Here is a 26,745-nt window from a genome sequence, read left to right as displayed (position 1 = left end):
TCATCTATGGAAGAATGTCCAAACTTCTTGGTGAATGGCAAACAAAACAAGGAGAATTTCACTCGGTTTAGGGAACTTCACGACTAAACAATTACTTATTTTTTCAGTGGTGACATCTTCTGATTAAAGTTCTAAGTTCCTGTTGTAGTAGTTTCCACCTTTCTTCGACAGAGGAGTTCATTACGGCGCTTATTTTGAATGCGTGGCGTTGAGGTGTACCTCCCGGTATGGACCTCATTATAACTGAGGGGACTTTTACTATTGATGGAACATACAACCTGACATTTACTATTTACTGTCATGCCATTATCTACTGTCAACCTTACATTTTCACGGCCTCTTAGCAGTCGCTCGCAATCCTGCGCCTCATTTCTTACTGTATACAAAACTAAAATTGTCAGTGCAAAGCGTTGTCTGTGATGCCAATCCTTTATTCATATCACTTATGTAAATGAGAAAACATACATGTCTAATAAGATGAAATGCCTTGTGGAACCCCACCTCTTAAATCAGTAGTAATAATGCTTCACATGCTCATATTCTCTGAGTGCTATTTTCTAGAAATTTAGCCATCCATTCAAGTACTCGTTGATCTAGTCCAATAATCCTTATTTTCTTCGACAGTCTCCCATTATCTGTCCCATTAAAATCCTTCGATAGGTCATTGCGATACAGACCCTTTGGCCTCCTGTATCTAAAACATCTGCTATAACTTGGTGAAATCCTATTAGTTGAGCGTCACGGGAATTATATTTCTTAAACCGAACTGTCTACTAATAAATCAGTCAGTAATATCGCAAAAGAGTCTAATATAATAAGATACAATGCTTTCTCAGAGTTTACATGCAACATGCTGCGGTCTGCAGCGTATCTACTCCTGCGAAATATCTTCCGAGTGTTGCATTGGCCTGAAGAACCTATCAAAATCTCACTTTCTGTTGTCAAAAAATTACGAATTAAAATAATTTTTTGAATCCACAAAAGTTAAGGTTAGTGACAAATGATAGCCTGGATTGTCAGCCATGCCTACAAACTCGCCTGTAACGATGAAGTATTATCCTTCCCAGTATATTACTTAATATTATTATATGATCTTATTAAAATCATTTATAACATTATTAAAATGATTGATAATTTGAAGCCTAAAATTTTAATACATTTACAACAATTATAATCTCACGTGTAAAGCCTATCCCCCAAAATATTATATTTAATCAACAACCAACACAAAATTCCGAACGTTACCATTAAATACTGAAATGAATTTATTTCTTTGAGAACCAAAATCAACAACAGTCAATTAAGGTATTATGTTCATATACCTCAGCAATGTTTTCGTGCTGTTAAATTATCCATGTACATATCGATGGCCTAGTTCTAGTTAGTGCAGGGAACGAAGCACCTGCTGCGAGTGTTTGAATCAGTAGTAGCGATTACAGCGTCCCTCAGGAGGAAAATTGAGATATCTGAGTGGCAGCGAAGAACTTAGTGTAGCGAGTGACACCGAAGTAACCCGAGGACTTTACGAGGGAAGGAGCAGTTAGTACGCTGTTGATCCCTGTCCTGTGTCCGCATTTTTCGACCAAATGCCGCGACGTCAATTTGAAGTTTGGTCGTTCATTGAACGAGACATAGGCAAGAAGTGGGTCAAATGTAAAGTGTGTGAGCGTTCGTTTGCAGCATCAGTACGAACATCGAATCTGAAACGTGCTCACACAAATCCGTTCAATTTGTAGACGAAAGAACATGTGCCTCTCTACCAACGGTTTTTCAGTGTGAGATACGGTCCCGACTGGACATCCTAAAACCGGATCCCGTTAAATACGTGATTGAAAAAATGAGATAGATATTTCTCGGAAGGCGAAAGGGTAGCCGTTCCTGACTACAGTCCTCCCGATAAAAAAATGGGCCACAGGTACTGTCCTAAAGAAGGGAGGAGCGCTAAAGGGAGGAGCGCTGAACTACACGATATCTGTCAATAGCCAATTATGGCGAAGACGTATCGTCCAAATGCGGACATGCGGACCTTCATTTCAAGAGACAACTACTACAATCTTCGTGCCTGTACCTTTACAACATCCAGGAAAGAAGACCAACCATAATGACAATAATAGCTCTACCAGCGACACCGACAACCAGATCGTGACTTGCACGTCAGCCGAACTGGACTATGCTCTGCAGCATGCGACGTGGAGGTCCGGCAAGGGACCTAGCAATGCGGATTCGCAGCCAACCACAACACATGTAGAAGAGCAACACTTGCGGCGCTCTACTAGAGTTAGGAAAGCAGCGGACAGATTGTGTTTGTAATGCACTGCCATCTCCCTCTCAATCTTAACCCTGGAAGAGAAGGGATGTCATATCTCCTTTCACTTTAATATCGATTTTATTGTAGCACCATTCGATATGTTACATACGCGATTTTCTTTTTGTAAAAAACTTGGACCTGCGAAATAGGTTTTAATCCAATACAGTATTCCTTATTACTTGCTTATATTAAAAACCAACCCGATGGCACTACAGCCCTTGAAGGACCAAGCGACCGCTGCTCAGCCCGAAGGCCTGCAGATTACAAGATGTCGTGTGGTCATCACTGCAAATACTCTCAGCCGTTATTCTTGTCTTTCTAGACCGGGGCCGCTATCTTACCATCGGATAGCTCATCAATTTAATCACGTGGGCTGAGTGGACCCCGAACCAGCCCTCAGATCCATGTAAAAATCACTGACCTGACCCGGAATGGAACCCGGGGCATCCGGGTAAGAGGCAGGCACGCTGCCCCTATACCACCGGGCTGGCACTTGTTTATATTATTAAACCACATAACTTGGCCGAGATTCCAACAGCGCCCGGATTGTTGAGAAAACAGATTGTTATATCAGCGGTGTCAACTATGCTTTTTGATTATGTTATTGAAGGGCTGAGCAATTCATTACCATGAATTACATCACATTAGGCACCTCTTATAAACACGCATTCATATCTCAGAATTTGTGTTGTAGAACACACATTTATTAAACATTTTGTTGTTTCGATGCATTCTATCGTATTGGACACTTTCGTTTTATATTATGTATAATATTCGGTTAACTGTGTAAGACAAAATATTATTATTATTATTATTATTATTATTATTATTATTATTATTATTATTATTATTATTATTATTATTATTATTATTGAAGGAATTAGGACGAGAATAATTGTCTCAGTGTATTCGTCATGTGAGCATGCAGATGAAGATGGAATTGACATGTTTAATTAAGCATTGAGTGACATCGTAGTCAGGGACAACAGCAAGGATAGGATAGTGCTAATGGGCGATTTCAATGCAAGAGTTGGAAATAGAACTGAAGGATACGAAAGGGCGATTGGTAAATGTGGGGAAGATATGGCTTATGAGAATGGGAAGTGTTTGCTGGACTTTTGTGCTAGTATGGGTTTAGCAGTTACGAATACATTCATCAAGGATAAGGCTACACCGCTACACATGTGAGGGTAGTAGTACCATATCCGTAATAGACTATATCCTAACCTACTTCAAAATTCAGAGAATCTGTTTTGAATGTACGGGTTTTTCGTTGATTTTTCGATGAAACAGACCACTCACCATCTGATCTTTAGTGCACTGAGTATCTCTAGGCCTAGGATATAGAATGAGAAATCTGTCTGTAAACGAATAAGGATAGAAAACTTCAAGGACGAGGAAATTATGCAGAAGTATATGGATATAATTAGTAGGAAGTTCAGAACAGTGGACAGTAACAGGTTAAGGATATAGAAAGAGAATGGGTGGCATACAGGGATGCTGTTGTAGCAACAGCAAGTGAATATCTAGGAACAACTCTGCGTAAAGATGGGAAAAAAGCGAACATCTTGGTGGAATGTTGAAGTGAGAGCAGCTTGTAAACGTAAAAATGAGGCTTATCAGAAATGGCCCCAAACAAGGAGTGATGCAGACAGGGAATTGTACGTAGATGAAAGAAACAGAGCGAAACAAGTAGTTGTTGAATCCAAAAAGAAGTCGTGGGAAGATTTTGGTAATAACCTGGAAAGGCTAGGTCAAGCAGCAGGGAAAGCTTTCTGGACAGTAAAAATGAATCTTAGGAAGGGACGGAAAAAAGGAATGAACAGTGTTTTGGGTAATTCAGGTGAACTCATTATAGAACCCTGGGAATCTCTGGAGAGATTGAGGGAATATTTAGAAAATCTTCTCAACATGAAAGGAAATCTTCATGGTGATGACGCGAACAACGGAGCTCATGGGGAGGAGGAAAATTATGTTGGTGAAATCACGCTTGAGGAAGTGGAAAGGAGGTTTACATGAAATTAGACCTGAAATCGTGAAGTGTAGTTGGAAGGCAGGGATGAAATAGCTTCATAGAATAATAAGATTAGAATGGAGTGTTGGTAAGGTACCGTTAGATTGGACAAAAGCAGTAATTGCACCTATCTATATGCAAGGGAACAGGAAGCGTTGCAACAACTATCGAAGTATCTCATTGATTAGTGCACCAAGCAACCTGGCATCTTGGAAGGGAGGGTGCGATCAGTGGTTGAAAGGAAGTTGGATGAAAACCATTGTGGCTTCCGACCACAGAGGGGCTGTCGGGATCAGATTTTCAGCATGCGCCAGGTAACTGGAAAATGCTACGAGAGGAATAGACAGTTGTGTTTACGTTTCGTAGATCTAGCTTGGCTCTTATCTTCGCTTTCTTGCTTTTCAATCTAGAACATAGATTTTACGCACTCATTCCCTGCATTGATTACGATAGTATTCATATCAACCCGGAGATACCTGTCTAATTCCATTCCCAAATAATTGTATTTATACAAAGTAGAATTTTTGGTTTTCAGTTGACCGAAATATCCTTCTTCGTCTTCAGATCTTCTGATACCTAGTTCGATTTCGTGAACTGTAACTTTTTGAAGAGCGAAAGGTTAATTCTCCTTGAATCCTGGGTTGTGTTTATGCAGTCCCCAATAATCCTTCAACTCACACATCACACACAGCACCACATTCCACTACACTTACTATTAGCCCCTCCCCCATCTTCACACTAGGCAAATGCTGGGACTGCACCTTCATTAACGCCACAGCCACTACCTTCCCTTCCTTCGGTCGAAAATCTTCGACGTGTATGTGTGTAAGTAGCAAACAATGTAGCATAGTTTCTCATGCGCGGAAAATACTGCCCACGCTCAACGGAGCGTCTGCCGGAAAAGGGTAATAATATCTCCCCAAATTTATTGTTATTTAGTATTGAAGAATGTACAGTGGCAGACATTTTCCAGACTTGTAACTCCAAGAAGGCGGTAGTGTATCAGAGATATAACAAGCATCATTAGAGTCACGTTCCTCAGGAATTAGCAAAATGATGAAAGATTATGATTATTATACGATTACATAAATAATTTGAACAATGACTAATGCGAGCATAAAATGTAGTTGACAAATCTGACTGATCAAATAGTATACGAGTTTATAACCATTTATAAGTATTTATTTTTATAGAAATTCAACAATAGGTAAGAACCAAAATAATATACAGCCAATATTTCTGATTATCACTGGAATAAGTTTTCCGTTTAGCGTTTAATATTATACTTAGTGGTCAATAAGGATTGATTGGCCGGCTCAAGGAACAATTGCAGTGAAGACATCGACCTCATGCTTCATAAATCTATTTTTGTATCTCCGATTTCGAGTTCACTTGCCACTGGCTAGAGAATTAAGAATTCGATCTCTCACGGAAGGAGAATAACAAAAGTCCTGGTCACAACAATAATCCTTTCAAAAACCTGGTCTTTGGACACAAAAAACCAGTGCATTTAGTCATTAATTTGACGCAAGGACATACCATTCTAGATTAAATTCCGAAACTAATTCCGATTCACTTTCCGAAAAACCAAAAGGTGTAAGACTAAAATTCATTTCACTATCCTCATTAAGGTTATTATTATGGTGTACTGGACATCGTGCCCAGTAGAATGGTACCGTCGCTGCACGAGCAATACCTCGTATCCCACAATATACTTATTATCAATTATCCTCCTCCCAGCCACACAACGTTATGCAGTCCATCAGAATAACGTTCATTGTGTGCATTTTTTCTGGGCTAGAGTATTAAAGAAAATGAAACTTAAATTCATTATACGCTGGCGTGCATAAGTACTTAATGAAAATATGAATTCCTACAGTGCGGTGTAAAAAAGGTTCATTTTCCTTTACAAACTTGCGTAGGAAAATGAACACAACGAAGAAAAATAATAGATAGGAAATAGGAGGTAAGGCCTATTGCTCGCGCAGTTACGTTATATTTGTTGCTGTACCAAAGCCGCGAGTGTGACAATGCACTTCCTGGCTGTTATTTCTCTTAAGATTGTTCACGTCTCCCAGCCGCGTCCACCAAACAATTTCCATTGAGTTCATTTTCCTATGCTCATGTGTAAAGGAAAATGAACCCTAAATACATCATACTCTAGGAGTGGGTAAATATGTTATGCAAACATACATTCCTACAGTACGGCACTGTACAGTAAGGATATCTTGATAGTAAATTGACATGTTTTTGTTAAGTAAACAGTTTAACTAAAAACTAAACATTGTTCGTCTTACACAGCACAAAGCTGAACTCAAGAATTCAATTAGTCAACAGATAATACTTGAAAAGATTTATTCTTTTCATTAGTAACGACAGAATGTAGAAATAATTTTAAATGTTCCATGTTGTAATTATTTTATATACGTGAGTAATTAAAAACAGATAACAAATAAATGACAACTCATTATTACGGATGATAATAATAATAACAATAATAATAGTAATAATAATAATAATAACACCTAAAATAGTATTAAACCCCCTTTATGAAGCTTATATTTATAATAATATACGGCAGGTATTTAGGAGACCGTGGCGTAGGGATAGCGTGCCTGCCTCTCACCCGGAGGCCCCGGGCTCGATTCCAGGCCAGGTCAGGGATTTTTACCTGGACCTGAGGGCTGGTTCGAGGTCCACTCAGCCTACGTGATTAGAATTGAGGAGCTATCTGACAATGAGATAGCGGCCCCGGTCAATAAAGCCAAGAATAACGGCCGAGAGGATTCGTCGTGCTGACCACACGACACCTCTTAATCTGCAGGCTTTGGGGCTGAGCAGTGGTCCATTGGTAGGCCAAGGACTTTTAAGGGCTGTAGTAACATGGGGTTTGGTTTTGATTTGGTTTAGGTATTTAGGAGATACGAATGCAGTGAAGTGTTCATATTCAGGTTATCAGTCATAAGGTAAAACGCAATAAAGTCCTGTATAAAATATCGAAAGATTTCATATATCCTACGAACAGAAGTAACCCAAATTACTAAATTTTTCAGTTGTATATTAGATAAACTAAATAATCTAACGTACAAAACACATCCTGTATTTAGAAACCATTTCAGTCGACTATGGCACGTATGAAGTAGGCACAAAGAATTCATCGAACCCATTCAGAACAACTTTTCACCCTGATTGTCTAGCTCCACAATGTAGTATTATAAGGATAGTGTGCGGAGTTTAACATATTTATTCCATTCGTACCAAACGCCGTAATAATGAATGTACTCACTTAAGAAATGGAGCGGTCTCGAAGGACATAAAAATGAAGGACTCCCTAGTCATCGCGAGCCGAATACTGTGGATATTAGAACGGAAGAACATGTGACACAGGTCAATTTCACAAATTTAAGTAAAATTTAATGCAGTTATTTGTTACTGGGGATAATTTCAATTTCGTATTTGTCAGCAAGATAATGACCTCAAGTGATCAATAAACTGATCAATTTTCCCCCTTCCTTCAATATCTCTGAAGATATGAAATGATGCTTTCTCTTACCTTTTACCTTTACTTTTAATTAACTGAACTGTCCTGGTATCTTCAGCATCACAGTCCAAGCACTTACAAACAATATGATTGAAGCAAAATCAATCAGTCAATGCAACAACCAACTTTGGTATGGTATAAGATGACATAGTTTAACATATAGTGGGAAAGTCTCGTTGACATCAGAGTTACCAAATGCAAGCTACACACCGCAATGCTTTACCACGTAGCTGGATAAAATACTCACATTGGTTGACTGAATTCAGTAACACAATTACCAGTAAAATGTTTGAAACGTATCATCCCAATACAAAACTCACAGTAAATAAAATATAAACATTTATAAACTTTCGTAGTGTGTTGCAGGAAAAGCAACATTTTATTAATAATGGCACTTGTTATTTATTATTACGTAAGCAAAATGTTTAATTCAGTATTTAATGTCCTTGTATAGAAACATTATTTTGGAACATTGGCTTTAACATTGGAAAGAAATTGATTAAGGTCTTAGTTCGAAGTGGAGCTTATTATACAATAGAAACACAGAGTATCGGAAAACAATAACATATAATGCTGGAACAGAAGGAGACAAATAAGAGAGAACTTGAACAAACTGTGGAAGAAAGGAGATTGAAATGTCGTTTAGCAGTGAAGGAGCAGATGGTTAGGTCACAGAGAGCAATACACTTCTGATAACAATGGAACTGAAGGTGTGATTCAAGAACAGAAATATATGATGTACCGATATACATCATATTTCATAAATATCATTTATAAGTAGAGTGGTGAATGTTATGAGAGAACAGGTTAAAATAAAAACGCCTATCAAATACCCTCCTGATGGATTTTCTATGAGATGTTCATGCATATATCGGGTACGATCTTTGACATCCCCCCTTTTCTCCCTAGATAATCACGGTGCGAGCAACAACATACTCGATACTCGTTTTCATTCCAATCCATTATTGCATGAAAGTCCTGGTCCTAGTTAGTTTTAGTCTGATAAGCATGTCTGTAACTTATTGAGTAATTCGAATAGCACCCGAATGAAACAAGAAACCTGGGCACAAAAGAACAGCAATTTTACGGTTCGAGCCAGTCAACCAGGCAGTATACTGTGTAGTTACACGGATTAATTGTTCTCTTAGTGTAGAAACTGGCACCAGGAACAAGAAATAATGCATCATGATAATATTTCCATTTAACAACCCATAAAATCTTAGGGAACATTTTTTTGTAAAATATCTACTCTGTGTAACCCTTTGGATGATAATGAACCACTTGAAATAGATTTCATTTACAATATGAAGAAAAATGTTTTATCACAATTCATAGGGAATCTGCCATCTGGCCGACAGCCCTAGTGCATATCGTCCCTGTTCTGCCAAAACGGCGAATGTTACAATGCTTTTCCTATCCATTATTTCCCTTAAGACTGGTCACGCCTTCCAGCCACATATGAATTTGCATTCCATCAGAACGATTTTCGTTGAATTCATTTTCCTATGCGGGTGTGTAAAGGAAAATGAACCTTAAATACATCACATTCTAGGAGTGGGTAAATGCCATGCAATCATACATTCCTTCAGTATGGTACAGTAAAGTTCATTTTCCTTTACACACGCACATAGGAAACTGAACTCAACGAAAATTGTTCTGATGGGCTGCATATCAATATGTGGATTGAAGGCGTGACCAATCCTAAGGGAAATAATGCATAGGAAGAACATTGTAACATTCGCCGTTTTGGCAGAACAGGGACGATATCGTTGATTGATTGATTAGTTGGTTAGTTGATTAATTGATTGACACCAGATATCCATAGCTAAATGGTTAGCGTGCTGGCCTTTTGTCACAGGGGTCCCGAGTTCGATTCCCGGTAGGGTCAGGAATTTTAACCATCATTGGTTAATTTCCCTGGTAAGGGGTGTGGGTGTATGTGTTGTCTGCATCATCATTTCATCCTCATCACGACGCGCTACCTGCACCTGGCGAGCCTAACCCCTTCTGGGATCTCCCGGCACTAAAAGCCATGAGCAATTTCATTTTTTTCATATGCGTGTGAAGAGATTTGCAACATTTCTTAAAAACCTCGTTAATATAATCACTCCAATGAAGACCATTTACAGTATTTTCCATGAGGTACCATCCCATCAACACAGTAATTAAAACTAACACCACTTTTCATCTTGGTGAAACACACAACCTGACTTTTAATCCTGAATACAATAATATAATTGCCCGTTGTCAATCTCCCGACACTTCCTAGGTCCCCCTGAAGTCGCCCACATTCCTACAACTCATTTACGAATTATACAGTATAACACCACCCGCTAATAACCTTATCTGCAATGCCAGTTCATTACTCATATCATCTATATATTTAAAATAAGAGTTTTGTCTATAAATTGCTCAGAATTTGAAAAGAATGGTATTTCGGTATCGGTCATGTCCATAGTAATAAGGAAAGGCACTTTTTTATTTTTCCGTAATGTCTGTCTGTCTGTCTGTCTGTCTGTCTGTCTGTCTGTCTGTCTGTCTGTCTGTCTGTCTGTCTGTCTGTCTGTCTGTCTGTCTGTCTGTCTGTCTGTCTGTCTGTCTGTCTGTCTGTCTGTCTGTCTGTCTGTCTGTCTGTCTGTCTGTCTGTCTGTCTGTCTGTCTGTCTGTCTGTCTGTCTGTCTGTACACGTATCAGGAGAAAACGGCTGAAGAGAATTTAATGAAAATCGGTATGTAAAGTCGTGGGATGAGCCACTACAATCTAGGCTATAAATCATTTTATTAACGCAAGTGACATGGTAGTTTAGGCGAAGGTCTGAAATGTAATTCTCTAATATCTTATTAGTGGTAATTCTAATTGTAATTCTAGACCAGGTCATACTAGTATTAAGTGAGCCTTTGCCTTAGGCGTAAGTGTGCACACTACTAATTCAAAACAGCGCGTCAGAGTAGGGATCGAATAGTTGGAATATTATGATGAGCCAGTGTGTTGCGTACCAAGTATCAGAAAATATATGAACCAGAGGAATGGCATGCTAAATAAGAACGTTGTTTAACTCCCCAACTATTTCCCGGCAATGTTCAGTCAGGCTGTTATACTCGGTACGCAGCAGTAATCCCATCTATCGGAGTTGAGAGGCAGCATAAGAGACAAAGAACGTCACAACAAACAATGTTCAATGTTATGATTTTGTTGATCAATGTCATGCGCTTTCGGTATTGTAGACCTTCACATTTAGTTTTCCTCTAACTCTGAAATACCACTCTTATCATAGTCGGTACGATAAAAGTCAATAAAACGTAAATGATCGGAAATTGTATTCTCTATAACTTTTGTTATGTAGTACATTTCGATAGGACCATTAGCATAGGTATTTAAAAGTTAAATTTTAGGCGCTTTCCCATAAACTATAATTTTATCCAGAGTGAATAAATTTATTTATAGCTTAGAGTGTAGCTTCTTATTCCCCGACTCCACACCCTGATTTTAATTATATTCCGTTAACACATTTTCTCGTGGCTCGGCGTTCATATGGACTTAGCAACAAAAATACAAATTCATGAATATCTGTGTTATAATAGCCGGTACGGTAAAAATGTATAAGACATAAATGAACGAAAATTTAATTCTATATAACTTTAGTTATGCAGTGTTTATCGATGGGACCACTAATAATATATATATTTGAGAATTAAATTTTAGGCCTTCCCCTAAACTACCATTTCACTCAGCGATTATGAAATGATTTATGGCCTAGATTGTAGCGGGGCATGCCCCGACTTTCCATACCGATGTTCATTAAATTATCTTCAGCCGTTTTCTCCTGATGAGTGTACATACATACATGCATACTGAACCCATGACCTTTATGCCCTAAGAACATTATGCATAAATTGACAATTCATTTAGAAGTTCGATTCTTGATGGCATGGATTTGACACGTGACGAAGGGGTGATTACCTTCGGTCCCACGCTCTGGGATACGTGACGTCAGCCGCACGTGTCAACGGCGGAAGAATCTCAAGTCATTTTTGTGAACTGTTTCAAAGCGCGTGTATATGGCGTGCCCCAAGCCAAGTCAAAAAAATATAGTGCCTATCAAAGGAGGTCAATTATCCCACAAATCGAACCCGTATAAATTATAAATGTCCATGAACACTACCGCCAGAAATGTAGCAAGTATGTAGTCACTTTAAAAACTCTTGTAATTACAGTTCAGTTAGAAAATTTATAGAAATTTTCTTGGCGGCGAAGGGAGATACCCGAAGAAAGGGGGTAACTGGTATAAATATGAAGGGATGCCATGACGAAGTCTCCTTCTCCGGCATTTATGGTACAAAGCGGACGAAAAATATGTTGAGCTGCTCTGTGAAATCAAACAACAAAGTAGACTAAGTTCAACCGCAGATTTTAGCCATTGTGGCTGGGGTCTTGACTCCATGTGGAGATAGTTTCTTGAGTGGAAATAATTGTACCAGAGAGGACGGTCAAAGTACTGAATAAATTCTCCTATGATCAAGTAATTCGTGTGCGGAAGTAATTACAGTCCATCGTGTGCGATCAAAAAAAAGTGAAGGGCATTTTTATATATATGCTTTATTCCAGGAAACCTGAAGAAATATAATAATGATCTGTAAAGCCATGAATGTAAAAATGGCTAAATAAAAATGCCAGGGTCGCAGGTGAGCCCTATGACGAACACTGGTGTGACTACATAAGGTAATGTGACTTTCCATCTTACTACCTATTATATCTTGTTTCATGATTTCAAAAAAATGTGTATTTGAATGGGGATATACGACGCAGTGGTCACCCCTATTAAGTTTTGTAAATGTGAGAATACGACTAAAAAAGTCATTTGTTTTATTTTCCACTTGGATAAATTTTTGAAGTCTTGCGAGTGCCGTATAATGTTGTAAAAGGTTATTGAATAGGGTTTCGAAGTGATATCACGTCCAATGTAGATCGCCATTTCTGTGTGTGTGTGTGTGTGTGTGTGTGTGTGTGTGTGTGTGTGTGTGTGTACTGCCTATATTTTGTGATGTCAAATTAAGATGTTCATTCGACGTAAAAATTTCTGTCTGTAATTTTGACGTAAATAATTTAGAAATCCATGGTTACTCATTTTCAATCGAGTGGAAGCGCGCTGTCGGGTGAGAATCTAGGGTGATGAATTTGGTCACGGAGAGAAACGTTTTTCTAGGCCCATTTTAATCTGTCTGACTGACAATAAAAAGATCTAGTAGAATGTTTCAGTCATTTTTCGTAAAAATCAAGTAATTAAAAATACGATATCATGTTATGGAAGCTGTTCATTATTAATGCATTTGCTATTAGACGTCATGAATTCTAGCAAGGATTTTATTCCAGTTCTTTGTCGATGGTAGTTGCGAATAGGGAACAGAGGTTAGTTGTCGTGTGAGTCGAAATGAGATTTGTGAATCAGGTTAGAGTCCTGTCATTGAAGCCGGGACAGGGAAGCCTGAGGAATATTTTATAACGTTGGGAATGGAAATAAATATATATAAATCCATAGCGGTATTAATTTGCGACGCGTATATTTATTGTGGGCATCTTGAAGCATAATCTGTGCATTTTGGTTGGTTAGAATATCGTATTTGTTTAATTATGTCGGCAGAGTTTAAAAGGGAGCATTTTGAGAAGCCAGTCAAGTAGAACAAACCAGGTGTTTCATGTTACTGCCAAGCGAACTTGGGGACGAGAGGCCTCAGCTGAGTGGGTTTCACCGTCAGATAACGGGACACACGTGGAATTGAGATTGTATTTCTCGGCCGGGGAGAACGAAATGTTGGATTTAGTTGAAATTTTCATCCGGTAATAACCTGAGTGTTGTGGAATACTGTAAATTTGTTAAATTGGGGACGTAATGAACATTTGAAACCACGAACTTAGAGTATAAAGAGTACTAGTAACCAAATTCAGGGTTGTACAAAATATAGAGCGATGGTCGTGATAATTGTTTGTCTGTGAGGGGTGCGCAAACGTTATAAAAATGTTATGACGAGATATGGCATGGTAATTATATGGCGAGTTGCTTTTGGTTCGTACGTAGATTATTAGGATATCCAAGTGTTCATAATGGCTAGGATTAGATTAGATTTGAAGTGTGAGATCATGAGACAAGATATATAACTGGACATGAATTATGTAACAATTCTTTTCCAGCCAGATAAACATCACAGGATTGAATTTACATCACAGCTGCGTAGGAATTTGTGAAGAAACCAAAGTCCGCGGAGATAGAATTTTGTCCTTTAAGATTTCATCAAACCATTTAAATTTATTTAATTATTCATTTCAGTGAAACCGCATTTTGAAATAACTTTAATCAAGCGAATAACTTGGAGATGCGTTCTGGAAATCTTAGTTTGTTTTCTGGGAACACTTAAATGGTAAAGTAACGATTAAGGGGACATATCCGAATGAAATGGATTTTACTGCCACAAAGTTTGTGGGCATTGCTATTGTTGTAATTATTTAACTTTGATTGATTGAGCAGTGAATGTGCTGGGGATAGTAAAGTGGAAACTTTGGTCATCAACCTATGTAACTTAATTATGTTTAGCCTTCAGCTTAGAAACTTGGATGGTCAAGGGGTCATCAACCTCAGTGACTTAGATTAGGGCCATATGCCACTGTAGCATCACTTTCCATGCGGTCGTCATCCACAATGACTTTAAGGTAACTTAGAAGTTTAGATGTCGGTCCATGACATAGACGCAGGTCACATCGATTCAATTAAGGGTCCATGTTGTATAATCACTGTGTGGCACACGCCGATTGGACTGCCTTAATTATACCCAGAGTCTAGAGTTCGTGTTACGAGGGCTGGACCATAACGAATCACTATGATGGTACATGTGGTCTCACATGGAAGCCGAATTTAAGGATTTCCAGACTTTCCTTTCTTAAATAATTAATAATTGAGACAATGGTTTCTAGTAAGAATGCCCATCAGGCATTTACGTCAAAGGCTCACACCAGTGTTCTTACCCTTTATGAAAAATGATTGTGGTGTCCAGTGGATACAATTGACTTCAATGATGCCGTTGACATATCAGAATGCTTCAAATTTTCCTGAATAAATAGAAATCTTTTAAACACACCTTTCATTCCAGTAGATAGATTAGAATTACTGAACCCTACCTTTACCTCAGCAAGTGACGAAGAACCCGATACGACCGAAGAGACAGATCTCATGAACTTTTCTGATAGGTAAGAAAGGTAGGTAACCGTCAATATGGACTTAAAGGGTTCAATACATACATAAAGACTACAATCTAGGCTAAAAATTATTTTGTTCACGCTGAGTAAAACGGTAGTTTAGGGGAAGGCCTGAAATTTAATTCTCAAATATTAATATTATTAGTGGTCCTATCGATAAATATTACATAACTCAAGTTACATAAAATATAATTTCTGTTCATTTTATGTCTTACACATTTTTACCGTAAACTGCTATGATATCAGAGATACTCGTAAATTTGTATTTTTGCTGCCAAGTCCACATCAACGCCGAGCCACGAGAAAATGGGTGAACAGAATTGAATGAAAATCGGTATATAGAGTCGGAGAATTAGAAAATACAGTACAGTCTAAGCTATAAACAATGTTATTCACCCTGGATGAAACTGTAGTTTAGGCGAAGGTACCAAATATGTAACTTTTAAGTACCTATGTTATTGGTCCTATCGAAAAGTACTACATAACAAAAGTAGAGATAATACAATTTCCGATTATTCTATTTTATTCAGTTTTACCGCACCGGCTATGATAAGAGTGGTATTTCATATTCGGAAGAAAGCTGTGAAGGCCTGCAATATCGAAAGTCTTAAAATTGATCAACATTAACATTATAATGACCTTGATTTGTTGTGATGTTCTCTGTCCCGATAAATGGGATTACTGTTGGGTACCGAGTATAACAGCCTGACTGAATACTGGCAGGAAATACCTGGGGAGTTAGACAACTTTCTTCTTCAGCGTGCCATTGCTCTGGTTCATATATTTCCTGATACTGCTGGTACGTAACACACTGGTTCATCATAGTATTACAGCTATTCGATCCCTACTCTGAAGTGCTGTTTTGAACGAGCAGTGTGCACGTTTAAGGCAAAGGCTCACTTAGTAGTAGTAGTATGACCTGGTCCAGAATAACAATTTAGGCCTATTCCCAATTATAGCACCACAATTCACTAAATAACTTAAAACTCAACCCTGAAAAGAGATGTTTCTTGAGAAAAGCTTCTTCCTCTTCACTTTTATTAAATTCTACACACATTTTTATTTCAAATTAGCAGTGAAGAGGGTTTTTTCTCTGACTTGGTGGAAGAATTTGCTTCCAAGTCAGACAGTTCATTCGCCGCCAGTGTAGTGAATTGAAGTTTCCGATTCTCCGGGTACTCCTAGGAAACAGATTAGCAAAAGGGCATAATTTTTGGCCTAGCACTCTCCGCCTTTCGATTCCCCCCCCCCCTCCCCACGCCGCGCACTACTGAAAAAAGACGGAGAGTTTTCACGATCACGGCTGTCTGCGGCTTGGTAATTCCAGCTCTGAAACTTAGAACTGTTAGATAAGCAGCGTAGTACTGTTCGTTAAAAGTGATAAAATGTGTGGTTTTTCATTTGATCGAGTAATTCATATGAAGGTATTGCTTTAAATCGTGCCATTCCTATTGACGTCATTGTAATGACCTATGTTCATTTCAGTTGGGAAAACTACTAAGAATGTCCTTCTTGAGGATGTAAAAAGGCAGGTGGAGATTGAGTGCGTACAAATTATAAAGAAAACTCCACAACTTGATTGTGATTGATAGTAGGCAAGCAAGCCTACCTTTACAATGAAAATTTCCTAACCCAGTCTTCATATGAGAAGAGGCGTTTGGTGAATCCCCGTCGCGTTTCTAGGGTACCGTTAAGAGCTATGCAATTTAATACACTCTTGCTCACAACGTGTACACTCCCTAACATAGAATTCTGTATACAATGTAGAATTCCGTAGCGAAGCACGGGTACATCAGTTACTTGTTTATAAATCCCTGAAGTGACTGGGTGTTTATACGAAACCGAAACCGTGATTTTACACTCCAACAAAATATACACAATCAAACTTAATGGATATCTGCATGTCTTAATGGAAATCGATTTCAGAAAATTTTCGCTCATGTTCATCATTTCGATACGAAGATTAATAAGGGAGGTATCGTAATCGGAAAACTCATGAGCGGGTGCTTGTAAAGCGTATTTCCTATGACTTAAAAACTACTGAAGTATTTAGCATCCACCTACCAAGAGGTTGATTTTTAGGCCCTTACCATGTCAAATTCCCGAAATGGACTGGGGGTTTATAGGGAACCGAAACAGTGATTTTTACTCTCCGACAATATATAAAAGACTAACCTTATTATAAATCGACCAAAAGTGATGGAAGTGAATTTCTAAAACATTTTTCTCGTGTTCATTTTTCGACAGGAGGATTAAAAAGTGAGATATCATGAACGGTCAAATTTTGCAGGCTAAGTCCAACGGACATAGCTCAAAAGGTGTTGTACGTGGTGCCTATTCACTATCTATATAAGTAAAATTTTAACGACCGTGTGTCTGTACATTGAAAATGACGAAATTTTCATTCAGTTTTCCGTTTCAGATATAATAGTGATCATCTGCATAATTTTTACCTTTGGTGCCTGCGTATTTGTTTGTCTTAGTTCTAATAACTTTAAAACTACAGGATATATTTCTACCAAACTTCATATTTATAATCCACCTGTCCTTGGGTAGGTTTGTGGGCGAATATTTTTTCAAAACCCCTGAATTTCCTGGGTAATTGTACAAAACCTAAACTGTGATTTTTAATTACCACTAAATATTTACAACCAAACAAATTGGATATCTACCTGTCTTAATGGAAATACAATTCTAAACCTTTTTGCTCATGTGTATCATTTCATACGAGGATTAATAAGGGAGATATAATTAATGGGCCGTTATTCAGTACTAGTTCCACCGGAATTAAATCAAGAGTGGGTGCGTGTAAAGCGTATTTCTTATAACTTGAAAACTAATGGACATATTTCAACCAAACTTCATATTTAGCATCCACCTGTCCAAATGTAGGTTATTAGGTCTATTCAACATTAAATTTCCGGAATGGCCTGTGGGTGTGTAGGGAACCAAAACAGTGATTTTACTCTCCCACAATATATCGATGGCTTTCTTTAAAAACCTCGTAAGTCCGAGTACTCTTCCTATCCATTATATTCCTTAAGACTGGTCACGCCTCCCAGTCCCATATTTATATGCAGTCCAAAATAATAATTTTCGTTATGGTCATTTTCCTCTGCCAACTTGTAAAGAAAAATGAACCTTCAATACATTATACTGTAGGAGTGTGTAAATTTGCCACGCAATCGTCATCCTCACAATACGCTAAGTTAAGGTCCATTTTCCTTCAGATATAAGCAAAGGAAAATGAACACAGCGAAAATTATTCTGATGGACTGCATACAAATATATGACCGAGAGGCGTGACCAGTCTTAAGGGATATAATAGGTAGGAAGAACATTTGGACATACGAGGTTTTAAAAGAAAGCCTGGCCGTGCGCGTAGAGGCGCGCGGCTGTGAGCTTGCATCCGGGAGATAGTAGGTTCGAATCCCACTATCGGCAGCCCTGAAAATGGTTTTCCGTGGTTTCCCATTTTCACACCAGGCAAATGCTGGGGCTGTACCTTAATTAAGGCCACGGCCGCTTCCTTCCAACTCCTAGGCCTTTCCTATCCCATCGTCGCCATAAGACCTATCTGTGTCGGTGCGACGTAAAGCCCATAGCAAAAAAAATAAAAAAAAAAGAAAGCCATCGATAGGCAAAATTATATTGACTGTAAATAGACCTGCCTTGATGGAAATCAATTTCAAAAACTTCTTTTCCATGTGCATTTTTGGATAGGAGGATTAATAAGGGCGATGTCATGAAAGATCGTTTTTGCAGGCTAAGTCCAAAAGGTGTTGTACGTAGAGAAGTTTACGTATCTATATAAATGAAATCGAACCGACATCGACCCTTTTGGCGAAATTTTTGTACAGTTACTCGTTTTAGGTGTAATAATGACCATGTTCATATTTTTTATCTTTAGTTTTACGGAAAGTGAGATTACTACACAATCTACCAGACGAGCTAGAATATTAAAATTTGGCAAAATTTGTAACCGACGGAAAGCTTACAAGATCTTTAAATATTTCACTTTGTACGCCCGAAAAATATCGAAATATTGAGGCAATTTTAATGTCGATGCAGACCTTCGATTCGAGGTATTTTGTGGCTAGTCGGTATGTCGTTTCACAAAACGAATGGCAAAATCTCGGTTTATTTTAGTGTGATCTACGACTTTGGTCCTATGACGTTTTGTCGTATCTCTATTCATTATACGTTAGATTTTTCTCTATTTCTCTATTGTTCGTACATTTTGCACTTTGTACACGTATAATTCATAGTATGAATCAGTTATATGACAGATAGAATCACCTAATTCTACACGAACATTGGCCCACCCAGTATTCATATTCTAGCCAAACTCCATGTTTGTAGCTGTCACATAAGTATCCAGAAGTGATTCTCTGTGAGAAAACTTTGCACAAATTTCGTCCTATTCGACATTTCTGACTCAATATTACACATAAATAGATGTGATAGGAGAAAATATCATATGGCCAACCATTTAGACAGTAAATGAAGCGTCTTATGGTACAATCCATTTGTCGATTTGGCGTATCGTTTAGCAGCATTTAATCTGTAATTGAAAGTTTTCAATATTGTAAACATGCATAGGCCTGTATTTCGTATATCGATACATTCATTAAAGTCCATTTGTAGTGATGTAGAAACGGTGTGTCTGCCATTATAATAAATATTTTACAAATCGATACTGACTCTCAGCAGGAGGGTGTCTGCTATTGTAATCATTACTATCCACATCGACTTTGACTGGCAGTAGGAATGAGATCCTTCTGGAATTCCTGTGTAACTGGCATTAGTAAAGAGGGACTACCATTGTAATGAATAATTCTCTTCTCGATTTGACTGACAAAAGTCAAGGGAGAACACAGTTTTGTTCAAAACTCCCCTAACCGATTGTGTTTGAGAGTAAGCAGATGTGCCTGCCATTATAAACAAATTTTCTCATCTAAAATGTGGCTGGCATTTGGCATAGTGGCCTGCTATTGCAATGGAAACTCACCATCTTAGTGTGACTGACATCAAGAAAAGGGGTCAGTAATTTTAATGATAACAGTACAACTCAATTTTGACAGGCAGCATGGAAGGTTCCTGCCAATATAATAAAAAATCCACAACAGTAATCTGTCTGAAGGTAGGAAAGGGAGCCTGCCAATGTAACGAAAACTCCCCAAATCTATTGTGACCGTGCACTAGGTAATTGGGCCTGCCATTATAATGAAAACTTCCCTACTCGATTGTGAATGGCAGTAGGCATATGAGCTTACCGCTATCGTCACAATTCTGCAACTAGCATTTTACATTGGAAGCAACATATTGAAACTTCCCCCTGCTATTTCAGAATAATGCTAAGGGAATGCAATTTAAAAAATATATTACAATATGAACAAATTGAATAAATAGTATACAGCGTGTTTGTTTGATTTCGTGAAGGAACCAAATGAGTAACACTCGCAATAACTCAGAGACCACAATGTAGTGTAACCATAGCGACTAAGAATACATGACAAGAGACGTGAAGGATTATCGTCTGCAACAAATGCAGTCAGTTCTTGGCTCGCAGTGTGTAACAGATTAGATTACAGACAGATGGCACATCTCTTATTGAGTTCTCCATAACCATTGCGGCTCAGTGGGCTGTGAACGAGAAGATTACAGGAACGTGTGCACGATTACGTACAATTGCTCATTAGCGGCTTGGGTTTAATTAAAGCTCTATGTTAACTTTATTTAAAACACGAACATTCTGCAGCAAAAGAAAAAGAGGGACCGCTACCTGCCATGGTAGAGATAATAAAAAGCCTGATGAATTACGTGATCTTTTGTGACTGTCTCGCTGTCAAAAGCCAAGCTAGGTAACACTCAGGTAATCAAACCGACACAAAGAATGATAAAAGAGCGAAATACAGTAGTCAACTCGTGTTGTTTCCGAGCAACAGAATGTTCGTCTTAGTAAAGCAATAATAATAATAATAATAATGATAATAATAATAATAATAATAATAATAATAATAATAATAATAATAACGATACGGACTCCAGGGAGGCCTGGTGCAGGTTCCTCGAGTTGATGTCCGAATTATAATGAAGAAAACTAGCCCCCGAGTTGGGGGAATTAACTAATGAAAGTTACAATCCCCAACCCGACCGGGAGTCGAAACCAGCACCCCTTGAAACAAGGGCCAGCTTGCTAACCATTTACCCCTGGAGCCGGTCTGTGAAAGCAATGTAGGCCTATATACTTTTTCTAATACTGCCTGACACCCATGTAAAAATGTTCCTCTGAAACAATAAAACGATTAAGCGAGTTTGCTACGTGGAGAAGATTTGCGTCTGTAAGCTTGAAGCCGAAAGATGGTAGCTTCGACACTACCGTCGGTGGCTCTAGATAAGTTCTTATTTGTTTCTTATTCTCACACGAGGAAAATGCTCAGAGCTATTCTTCACGATCTTGGCCTATCTTCCTACACGTAGCCTTTTCTCAATGCGGCGTTGCCGAAGACAATTTCGAGTTACTGCGATGATAAATCGCTAGGAAAAACCACACTTATTCACAACTGTAGCAATATATTGGTGGCAAGAAGTTATACCAATAATACTCTGGAAGTGGCAAATATACATATTTGTGTAACTCAAGAATAGAGATGAATATCAAAGGTGTATTTTGACGGGATTGAATGATGATGAAGATAGTATGTGGTGATAATGGTCGTGACTAATGTTTTAGGGGGGAATAAAATGAGGGTTTCACTGTGAGCTTGCATCCGGGAGATAGTAGGTTCGAATCCCACTATCGGCAGCCCTGAAGATGTTTCCCGTGGTTTCCCATTTTCACACCAGGCAAATACTGGGGCTGTACCTTAATTAAGGTCACGGCCGCTTCCTTCCAAGTCCTAGGCCTTTCCTATCCCATCGTCGCCATAAGACCTATCTGTGTCGGTGCGACGTAAAGCCCCTAGCAAAAAAAAAAATGAGGGTTTCAACGCAGAAGAGGCAGTTTAGGACGAAATTTAATGTGATGCAGTATACAGTACCATACCTGCAGTGGAGTGAGTGGTGAAGTTAAAATGGCAATGAGTGGTTCATGTGGCAAGAAATTATGTCATGTGGTCCAAAGCACTGGCATATTGGATACCCACAGACTCCAGAGGAAGCTTCGACCAACCGCAAGGAAGATGGTACGGTGATATCCTTCTATTAACCTGCTTTAATATGGAATCTGTTGTAGTGTGCGTGTTTCTACGTAATTATTTCTTGCTAGGATTGCAGGCAAAGCATCCATGACTTATGTGATGGAGCATCAGTAATTAAAGTAGTCAACCAGAGAAATACACTTTAAGTAGTTCAAAGAGGCTGTTGATCCCGTGATCATGGCAATCGAACCTGTAGTTCTACATGGAATTCGAAACACAAGGACGCGAAATTTCATTTCAAAAATCCCATATGTCCTGTCGGGCGTCGGAACCAATTCTTCCCATGTATGTTACCTCAGCCTGAGTGAACACGATATATTCCGTTTAATGTCTGAAATCGTATCTTGTACAATAGTATCTAAAGCTACACGTCAATGGATCTAGAGTCTAGGCCACTGCAGTGTAAAATTTATTATTCACCTATTTCACTTCATTAGTTCATGTTATTCTGTTTCTGTTAAAAGAATGCATCTATTTGCTACGATGTTACCCGGAATTCACGTCCTGAGAGTTTTCATACTTTTTTAAAATTTTTCTCCTCAACGACGCTACTTCAGCACGAGTCATCGATAGTTCACATTTCGCACCTTGGCCTGGAAATGAAACCATGTCGATAGGACGAGAAGGTAATTGCAATGACTATTAATCACTACCTTGGACGTTTTGTTTCTAACCGCCCTCATGAATGGTGTATGTCTTTCTGGTTCCTTTACAGTAGGTGTCATCTCTAATCAAGTCGGTGGCACGTGTGACTGCTTAAAGTACAAAATAACACTACATAAAAGCCATGTAAAATATTTTTCTAAATATTTTTTTTTAAATGGTTAAACTAACATATGCTACAAAAAAGGATTTATAAACTAATTCATGTTAATTTCTTTTAATACGTGCATTCACGAATTATTTAAAAAATGATATTACCCGCTTCTTAACCCTATATTTTAGAATAGTTGAAAATATTTCAGAATGATGTACCATGCAGCTACATCTAGAAAATTCTACAGCCCTTAAGGTGGCTAGACAGTCAAAGCAAACGGATACCGGTTGGTGGTTTTACGACGTGCTGATAATTAATAGCAAGTGTTTATTTTAACCTGACTGTCTAAAAACGTACGTACCTTATTGCTGGAACACTTAAACTGTTGCAGCAGTCAAACAATACTTAGTACGTAAAATGTAATCTCGGCAAAATATCGATGCCCTAGCTTATACCACGTATCTGACAATGCTCACCCAGTCGATAATGATCCTTAACACTAGTCACGCCTCCCAGTCACCTATGGATATGCAGTCCACCAGAGAAATTTTCGTTGTGTTTATTTTCCTATGCCGGCCCCGTGATATAGGGATAACGTGCCTGCCTCTCGTCCGGAGGCCTAGAGTTCGATTCCCGGCCAGGTCAGGGAATTTTCTCTCTACCTGAGGGCTGGTTCGATGTCCACTGAGCCTACGTGATCAGAATTGAGGAGCTATCTGACGGTGAGATAGAGGCTCCGGTCTCTAAAGCCCAGAATAACAACCAAGAGGATAAGTCGTGATGGCCACATGGCCCCTCGTAATCTGCAGGCCTTCGGGCTGAGCAGCGGTCGCTGGGCAGGCCAAATCCCTTTCAAGGTCGTTAAGTGCCATGGAGGAGGGTATTTTTCTATGCTTACCTGTGCAGGAAAGTTAACCTTAAATACTATACAAGTGGGTAAATACGTCATGCAGACATACATTCCTACAGGAGTGTACCGTAGGGTTCATTTGTCTTTACACATAGGCGTAAGAAAACAAACCAACGAACATTGTTCTGATGGACAGCATATCCATATGTGGCTTGGAGACGTGACCAGTCTTAGAGGAAATAATGCATAGGAAGACCATTTACAGATACGAGGTATTAGAACTAGGCCTTCGATATTGGACATATTTTTATACTTCTTCGAAATACAATCTGAAATAAATAAAATTTTAGAAATAAATCAGATGTAACGTATGTATTCATTTAATGTATATCGTCGTTGGCGGTACAAAACCTCCTTTGTGAAATATTGTTATTAGAAATTTGGCCGGTAAGGTTCTGTCATCTAAGGTGTAATATTGTGTGAATATTGTCAAGGCATTCTCACTCTTCATTGTGTATGTGCTGCGGGTCAGTATATCTCCATAAATATTATCACATACGAGGTTTTGTCCCGGCAACGACGATATATACATAGTGAGCTTAACTTTACGTATTATGAATTAGGAAATAAAGGCAGCTTTTAATATGGCTAATTTAACCTTCATAAGTACAACTACATGTTGTTGAACTCTGGCATTATGTGAAATCGTTGCGAAATCAATAAACTTAAAATAAATAGCATTCTTACTGATCTCCCAAATAACATGGTCCTTCAAATTTTAGTCAGTTGAAGAGTTTGTTTCCGAGTGACATTATACGTACAAACATATCAGCTTACATCTATCTTTGAATTACCGACACGCAGTACATCATCAGCAGTAAGAGTAAATGACTGCATCCGGTGATAGTATTAGGGAAGTAAACAGATGTCATTGATCTGCAGCACTGAACCATGTTCAGCTCAATTTAGATGAACGTATCTCAACGCTTTAATTTCTGACTCGTCGCTTTTAATTATAGCGATATGTTGGGCTTTTTGGTGGTGGACACAAATCATTGTACAAAGCAATATCTACGCACGTATTTGTTATATAGAGTGGACAATTTGACAGGCAACTTCACACCAACAGATTGTCATGTTAGTCCTGTCTTTTATATCCATGCTGTAATCGGTCCGCGTGGGTGATGAAATGCATAACGTTAACTGTACATACGATTTAGTACGGGATTTTCAGATGCAAAATTAAAGGTAACTAGCATTTTCCAATTGTATAAAATAACATAGATTTCTTCTGATTGAAACACGCTGATAGAAACAAGCATTTATCCAATTCAACCGTGGTTGAATTCTTACTACAGTATTAATAATAACAATAGTAATAATAGTAATACTAATGATATGCCCCGTCTCAGACATCTTCCGACAAAATATTTCGCTCTTAAGACCAGGCGAGCTTCTTGAAGCCACTGACGTAGTGACTTCTACTTCTCTTGAAGTAGACCACAAGGAAGATGGTATGATGACATCCGTCTATTAACCTGCGTCAATATGGGATCTGTTGCAGTGTGTGTATTTCTAATAATTTGTTGCTAGGATTGCGAGCATAGCAGCCATAGCTTATATGCTGGAGCATCAGAAATTAAAGTAGTAACAAGCATGAGCATGTTCTTAATATTGCTTACCATTCTGTTGGTCCTATTTCTTTTGATTTGTCCATAAGCCTTAAGTGTTCTCTCTTTCTCGTGCTCAAATATGACTAAGCATGAGCATGACTTGCCCACAGATAAGACTATCTATTTCAGTGGAAATTAGATCTCATAATATTATCGATAATAAAGGGACACGCCACCGACCGAAAAAATGTAGCATTTGTTACGGTGAATGTAATCTAAATAGCTTCGGCGAAGGGACTATGCAGCAATAGTATTGTGTAACTGAATGAGATGTATTGGGCGTATAGATGTAGCTTGCATTCAGGAGATCATACGTTTGAAAAGCACCATCGGCAGCCCTGAAGCTTGTTTTACACCAGGAAAATTCCAGGGCTATTATTATAGCACGGCTCTCCTTTCCCAGTCTGTTCCTTTTCATATCTCACAGTTGCCGAACACTTATCTGAATTAGCGCGATGATTATAAGAAAACATACACACAACCTACAATTTAGTTGTCAGAATTATATGTTTAAAAATGCTATTTGTTCGGGACGTCGATCTAGAGAGAACTTTTGCCCCCACTTGCACCACATGTTAGGAATCTCCGTGTATTTGGAAATTGTGGAAGTGTAAAGTGTTGAATGTGAGGAAAGGAACGTTAAGGACAACACAAAAACCCAGTCCCCAGGCCAGAGATATTAATCATTTAAAATTAAAAACCTCTGATCCGGCCGGGAATCAAACACAGGGCCTCCGGATGACAGGCGGACGCGTTGCCCTCTACACCGCGGGGCCGTATTATGCGTGCTCACTTGGCAGTAAATAAAAGTGAATCCCACCCGGTTGATGTGACAGCCCTCTGACGATCAGGACAAGTAATTCTGATATGGATGTAGTCGATGTGACCGATAATTTAACGGAAAATGGAACACAGGACCCAGCGACTAAAGGCCAGCACGCTAACCATTTAGCCATGGAGCCGGACAATGTGAGGAGTGAATAACAATCAGAGGTTATGTACCATGAAACATGCCCAATTTGAATTATCATGTTCAGACTATTCCGGGAAGCAAGGTTATTCCGACGGCGAAATCGCAGCAATTCATTTGAAATATACGGGGAAGTCCAGTTTCAAATACGATTTTGCTTTTCAAGAGACTTGTTTCTTGAGACT

This window comes from Anabrus simplex, chromosome 1, assembly GCF_040414725.1.
Source record: "Anabrus simplex isolate iqAnaSimp1 chromosome 1, ASM4041472v1, whole genome shotgun sequence".
NCBI classification, from domain to species: domain Eukaryota; kingdom Metazoa; phylum Arthropoda; class Insecta; order Orthoptera; family Tettigoniidae; genus Anabrus; species Anabrus simplex.
The sequence above is the reverse complement of the archived record's forward strand: the minus strand, read 5'-3'. Positions refer to the sequence as shown.